Source organism: Meleagris gallopavo, chromosome 1 (assembly GCF_000146605.3).
Source record: "Meleagris gallopavo isolate NT-WF06-2002-E0010 breed Aviagen turkey brand Nicholas breeding stock chromosome 1, Turkey_5.1, whole genome shotgun sequence".
In the NCBI taxonomy this organism is placed as follows: Eukaryota; Metazoa; Chordata; class Aves; order Galliformes; family Phasianidae; genus Meleagris; species Meleagris gallopavo.
Window position 1 is genome coordinate 68,534,836 of NC_015011.2, and position 7,330 is coordinate 68,542,165.

The 7,330-nt window shown below is 41.4% G+C and overlaps 1 protein-coding gene across 2 annotated transcripts in view; it reads right to left on the minus strand.

The window, feature by feature from the left end:
* The window catches only part of LRP6 (LDL receptor related protein 6), a 119,926-nt gene that overhangs the window by 79,036 nt on the left and 33,560 nt on the right, over positions 1 to 7,330 (minus strand). The window lies entirely within an intron of this gene.

Sequence of the window (7,330 nt, forward strand, 5' to 3'; positions counted from 1 at the left end):
CAATACCAGTGTTTCTGGAGCTCTCTTTTACTGATAAGGTACATATGACCTGGGAATACAAAAAAACCCTATCACTTTAGAAAACGAAGGAGAAAAAAAGACAAATCCACAGTACTATGTCACATTATACTTCCAAACATCTCTTTCTTTCCTCAAGTCAGCTAAGATAGTTGGGAATATCCAACAGTTCTTGACAATAACAAACATTAAACAGAAAAGATTGATATTGCAGACTATCATGAAATAATCTCTTTAATAAGAGTCAGAGCAATGGGGGGGGGGGAAGGGGCATGGCAAAGAAAGATTTATAGCCAACATCATAGCAGATGTATGTAAACAGTTAAGTGGATTTGATGGAAGACCAACTCACATTCGTTTATTTCCCCCAGAGAAATTCACAGAAAGGCAGCTAAGTCAACACATTTAGAAGCATAGTTTTCATGCACTGAATGGACATAGCACCATAAAATCTTTCAAGATTGAGTAAGGGTCATTACTGTGGAATTTATGAGGGAAGGGAATTTATCTAGTTGTGTATAAGACTGAACTTAAGCAAGGGAAACCACATTATTAAGACTGTACGCTATGGAGGAGGAAGAGTATTCCTTTTTCTGCAGCAGGTAGAAGATTGGTTTACTTCTGAGTTGTTAACATAATGCAACGCTAAACAAAAACAATTTCTAATATAAACAGATTAGACAAAGTGTGCCAGCAAAGCTTGCTATGTTATGTTGTTGCAGCTGGGCAGGCAAAAGTCTACTGTCCTAAGTTGTTTTTCTTAACCCTATGTCATCTGCTGGCATACCTGCCTGTATCTGTGTTCCCTAACCTGGCTCAGTCAAAACAACACAGACTTGGAAAGATCTGAAGCTTTAAACTAACCCAGATCATCGCACAACAACAACATGTCAACTATATGGTACCCACATGTGAAGAGGCCTGGCCACCCATCCTTTAAAGAAAAGCAAATGTGCAACACATTTAAGAAACATTTGCAGATGAAGTTATTCTTGGCAAAGATTTATTTAAAAAAAAAAAGTCAGGAAATTCCATGTCATCTTTTTCCCCTTAATTCATGTCTACAGCTGTGCATTAAAACAAACAGACTATCTGTGGACAGAAATGCAGCTGATGAAAACAAATATTGTTCTATTTAATACAAGTGAGTCATTCTTTATGGAGCAATCTACTTGTCTTAAACACAGGGCACGGAGAGAGAACATTTGAGACTGCCACAGTCATGAATGAGTGCTACAGAGAAATCATTTTCCTGCCATGAAGAAGAAAAAAAACCAAATGATCTTCAGATAGTAGCACAGTAGCAAGTCGCCTGGTCAAGCTGTGCAGTAAAAAAACTACACTCAAAAAAAGTTTTAAAAGTCACACAGCACTTCTCCAAATAACACGTGTGAGGAAGAAGGGACAACAAGGAAGAAATATTTTTAAACTTCTTTTAAAAGATTCTTTACTCCAACTTGTAATGTCCCAGACTTCCTAATACTTCTTCAAGGTTAATAGGTTCCAAGGTCCTGGCCACCCTGCTAGACTGATTTTTCAGGCTGAAACAGAAAGCTCATTAGTTGTTGCATAGCCTTGCCTTCTTCCCTGTCTCTCTCTCACCTCTCATGCACAGTACAATTACTGAAGAGAAAAACAGGTAAGGGAAGTCTAGCCACAAAGTAGTCTTCCCAGACTTCATAAAACCAGCCTCGTTTCATTTGTCAGAGGAGGTCACATGCACATAGCATTTGTTTTAAGATTCTGCAGCACTTCCATTCAGCTCTGATTGCCTCTGCTCCATTTCTGCAATAGCTTTTTCTACTATCATCTTTTTGTTTACCGCCACCCTGCTTAAAAGCCCATAGGTTCTAATGTCTAGATTGAAAACCTTTGGAACCAATCATGCTCCAGCTGACGGCATCAAGGCTGTATTTCACTCAGGAAACTGGGTTTTTCATCACTGCCAAAGTAATCCAAGTTATAGTTTGAAAACCATCTTTTTTCAGTAACAGCAGCTTCCTGGAGAGATCATCTCTTGCTTGCAGTACAGTGCTTACGTGGCTATGGAGCAAAAAGGATTCAATGAACAGGTTTGGGCTAAAATAATCAGTTATCACTCTGAATGATCTCCAGTGCACTACAGTGGTCTACAAACACTTCCACTTGTATGCAGGCTGTAGGCCTCTATAGCTACTTAAATAAGGTGCCAGCAACACTTGCTAAGTTCCCAATTTCAGTTTCTTGTTCAGAAAGTACAAGCACTTCCCCACAGCAGCTGAGCAAGTGGCACAGGGTGTGGGAGCTAGAGGAGATGAGAAGAACTGTTTAAAACAGCTGTAAGAAATGCAACCCCATCCCCACTTAAGCCATGCTTGAAGCTACCTGTGATTACTATAAGGAGACCTGGCCAACAGCCAGGGAGAGTACAGATGGACACAGCTGTAAACTTTTATTATTGCAGAGGTGTCTGCAGATTTTGCTACAGAGATCTCAAATCATTTTTGCAAGTAACATCAAACTACTCATATCCCCCTAGTGCCAGTTCTCTCTTCTGGATGCCTCAGATTCTTGTAAGATTACATAATGGTTGGTAAGCGAGCCACACAGAGCCATACAGAGAAGCTAAGGATCATTCTGCCTCCCCTTCAAACATGTTTAATTAACATTTAATTAAAAACAAACAAAAACAACAACAACAAAGCAAAGCCTACAGGCTATAGCAAAACATTCACCAATAAGGAACAAGCTCCCCAGAGAGGCTGTGAAGTCTACTTCTCTGGAAATATTCAAAACCTGCCTGAAAGCTTTTCCATGCAATCTACTTAGGGAACCTGCTCTAGCAGCAGTGTTGGATTAGACAATTTCCAGAGAACCCACTCATCTAGAGTCAAATCTCTCTCTAATCTAATAAAAATAATACCACATCATATTAAAAGTGATTCTGTGTATCTACGTTTCTTTTTTCTATTTCAGTAACTAATGATTTTATTTTAAAAAATGGTTTTAATTAAATAACCTTAAGATTTTTCATCTTACTGTTAAAAGCCATTCACATCAGACTTTAATAGTAAGACTTTAGAAATAGTTGTGAGCTGTTATAAAAATTAACAGAATAACTATGTTATTTATGTACACGGTCAATTTTAACATGAGGTGCTCATGTTAAGAAACATTGCAGCTCCCCCTCAGAGAATTGAGGTCCATCAAGTAGAAAAGAGGAAGGGTCTTCAGCATCAGTAGGTATGGTGTTTTATTTGTCTGTGGCCCAGAGTGTTCATTACTCCCTTAATGAAGTTGTAAAAATGTTTATCTTATACAGTTTGTTGTGGTTTAACTCAGCAGGTGGCTCAGCACCATGCACTCCCTCACTCACTCCTCCCCTTCCCAGTGGGATGGGGGAGAGAATTGGAGGGAAAAATATTAGAACTATGAGTTGAGATAAACCTAATTACTAAGGTAAAGCAAAGAAAAAGGATAATAGTTAATGACTATTTATCTGTATCTACCTATACATATGAATGTATATAACAAGTGATGCACAAACAATTGTTCATCACCCATTTGCTGTCTGACTCAATTCTTTCTGGGGTGCCATGTCCCCCCAAGAACTGCTTTTCAAGACCCAGGATACTATTTCAGACAATGGCAGTCATCCAGTGGTTGCTCCCACAATTGTAAGCACATGCCATTTGCCAAGGCAGATTTGTGGAAGTGTGATATAATCCACCTGCCAGGTCCCCCCATATTTGTATTTCAGCCATCATCCTCTGTATCAAAGAGGTCTTATTCCACTTGGCTTGCTTAACATGTTTCACATTCATGGATAACCTGTGCAAGAGCGTTTCATAGTCAAGGCCACCCCTCAGTCGTGAGCCCATTTATAGATTGCATCTCTATTCCTTAATGGCCTGAAGTGTCACAGTCCCACTGAGCTAGAAATAATTTATCCTTATGTCGCTAGCCCAGATCTACCTGAGTAACTTTCAATTCAATCTCTTCAGCTCAATCCACCTGCTGACTGTTTTGATGCTCTTCAGTGGCACGACTCTTGGGTACACGAGCATCTACATGACATACCTTTACAACCATGCTCTCTACTCAGGCAGAAATATCTTTCCACAAGAAGTGGCCTAGATGGGTTTGCCTCTGTGTTGACAGCTGGTCTGCTGCCATTGCTGTAACCACACTCTTGGGGCATTTGCCTCTAAAGATCTGACATCTATCTTGCCATTTTACTTCTCACAATTGTATTTCCTTTCAGGTCTCTTGACCTTACTTTGCCTTATGCCAAAAGAAGGCTTTCAGAAGGATTTAGATGATTTTCTTTCTTTTCTCAAAAACTTACTCTGCTGTGCTGCCTCACACAATTGTGTCCTCAATGTACTGCAAGTGTTCTAGAGCTGCCTCCTGTTCCAGTGCAGTCTGGATCAGCCCATGACAAATGGTAGGGCTGTGTTTTCACCTCTGGGGTACTTGATTCCAGGTGTACTGGATGCCCCTCCAAGTAAAACAAACTGGCCTGCACTCTGCTACCAGAGGGATTGAGAAAAATGCATTAGCGATGCCAGTTGTGGCATACCAGTTGGCTGCCTTTGACTCCAGTTTGTATCGGAGTTCTGGTATGTCTGGCACAGCAGTGCTTAGTAGTGATCTGACTTTATTCAGGTCACAATAATGCACTGTCAGCCTCCACTCAACTGGACTTTCACGCTGGCCAAATGTGAATACTGAAAAGTGAGAAAGTTTTGCTGATTATTCCTTGGTTCTCCAGTTGGCAAATCAACTGACAAATTGGGATTAGGGAACCCCAATTGTGTGATGTTGCCGCCAGTGCACCCTTGCAATAGCAATCAGCACTGGCTGTTCTACCCTGAGCAACTCCACAAGAAAAGGGCCCCCTGTGAGACAAGGCAGGGTAGATAGCTGCTTAATGTCTTCCATTGCCAAGGCAGCTATACTGATACCAAACAAAGTATCCTTGAAGTAATCTCTCCTAAGGATCTCTCATCCCTGAGGATGCATGGAGTCTCTGGGCCGGTTGCAGTGGGATGCTTTAGCCACTCATTTCTGGTTAGTCTCACTTTAGACTCCAATACAATTAACTCTTGGGAACCACCTGTCACTTCAGAAATACAAATGAGTTTTGCCCCTTCATAACTTGATGGCATTAGAGTACACTGTACACTGGTGTCCACTAGAGCTTCATATTTTTGTGATTCTGATGCATCAAGCCATCTAATTCACATAGTCTGCTAAACCCAATTGTCTCTTTTCTCCACCCAGCTAGAGGCAGGGCCCCTCCAGTTCTGGTTATTATATCCATTACTCATCTCTCATGTATGAGAACCAGAAGGCTCATTGTCAACCTCAGAAATAAGATCAGACCATCTTCTCTGTCTGGAAAACTGCCTGCTTGAAAGTGGAGCCACTATTTTCTTGGTAGAACCCATTCTTGTGATCGTCTTCCCTTACAACTCACATATCCATGCCTGTAAAATCAAGGTTGGTTTTCCATTCCACTTCCTCATATCCTCTCCATGACCATGCACGTTAAACTACAGGATGATAAGTGATGTGTATCCACAACATCCTCTCTCCTGAGCAGAGAAATGCTTACTTCTAATGGATGAAATACTGGTTTGTACAGGTGGAGGAGCAGTTGAACTAGTTTATTTTTCTTTGATCTGTTGAGCCAGTTTCTCCATAGCTGAGACACAGACCCATAGGGAGGAAGACAGATTATCTTCATATTGTTGAAGCATGCTAGCCACTTCATCCACCACTGGTTTTTTGTTATCTTTCCAGTTCATTCCTTCCAGGGTGCTGGCACATAATTATGGTGCATTCCCATACAACTCGCTACCACTTAGGTTGCATACATATCATCCAGGTCTTGAGAGTTGGTATTATCGTCCAAGTTAATTACATATATCAGATCTACCACAGCTAGTTCCCTCAAGTACTGGATACCTTTTTTCCATGATGGTCCATTTGCCTGGGTTAAATATCAGATCTTTCGTGCAGGGAAATCTTTCCCTCATGTCTGATAAGAGTTGCTGCTATAGGGTGAAAGACTGTGTCCCTTTTCCAATTGCTTTGTCAATGCCACTTTCCCTAGAAAGAATTCTCTATTACTTGGCTTCAGTGCCCACTATGCCCAGGATACTGGTCCCACCATCCCAGCACCAAAGCAACCAGATGGAAATGTGCTCACCTGGCCAAACACCATAATCTTTTCACAAATCTCACAGCTCAATGAATTTTAGGAGTTGGAAGGTTTCTTTCTCTTCCTCTTGCTTTTGTGATGGCCCTGCTCCATCTTCATCGTCTTCTCCCAATTTATGAGCTTCTCTTTTTGCTACATGTTCTGGCTTTTCTAGATCTTTTCAGTCTTTCTTATAGAGGCAACTGATATTGGCACTGGTTGGTTCTCTGGCTCTCCCGTTGTGTGGGCAGGAGAAGCCACAGGACTGTACCTCTGGGTATGATGTACCTACCTTGGGAGGAACTTTTTCTTGTCACAATACTTGGAACAGCCACAGGACCCATAGCAGGAGCAACTGCAGAACTCACCACAAGGGCTGGAGTGACAGCAGGGTCTGTCACAATGTTTGGTGCAACTGCAGGACCTGTTGCAGGAACTGGAGCTGCTACAGCATCTATCATAGGAGTAGGATATTCTGTTACGTTTTTATCAGATCCAGAAGTATTCTCTTCCCCTTGAGAATACTGAACAGTGTTGAAAAGAGCTCAGTAGGCATAGTCTACATCCAGTACACTGCAGTGGTTTGTGCCTCTTTAGGATTGCCAAGGCAACAGCAGATCTTTTCCAAATATTCTACTAGTTTGTCAGGATTCAGTTGTTCAGAGGTGAAGTTCCAAACCACTGGGAGTGCCCACTACTTTAGATACCTGCCCAAACAATCCCACACTCCCTACAACACAGAACTAATCCACCTCAGGGCAGGTATCTGGATGACATTCTTATATAATGTCACAAAACACATTCACAACAAATAGCAATAGGAACATGGTAGCTTGAATTTCCCACAGATACTCAAAACTCTCAAGAGCTAATGTAACTAGCTCTTGAGCTCTAGTGAAAGAAGGAAGAGTGAAAAAAAGGCTGATGAACTGCTGGAAAGTGTCCTCCTCTATCTCCTCCATAGCCAGACTCCTCGAAAGACAAAGAAAAGAGTGTAATCATTAATAGAATCAACAATATGCCATCCAGAGCCTAACAATGACTGCAATGCTGAATATACACAAAACAGTAATTTCTCAGCTGGCAATTTTATCATAAGATAAGCCAAGGCCACACAGCAAGCAA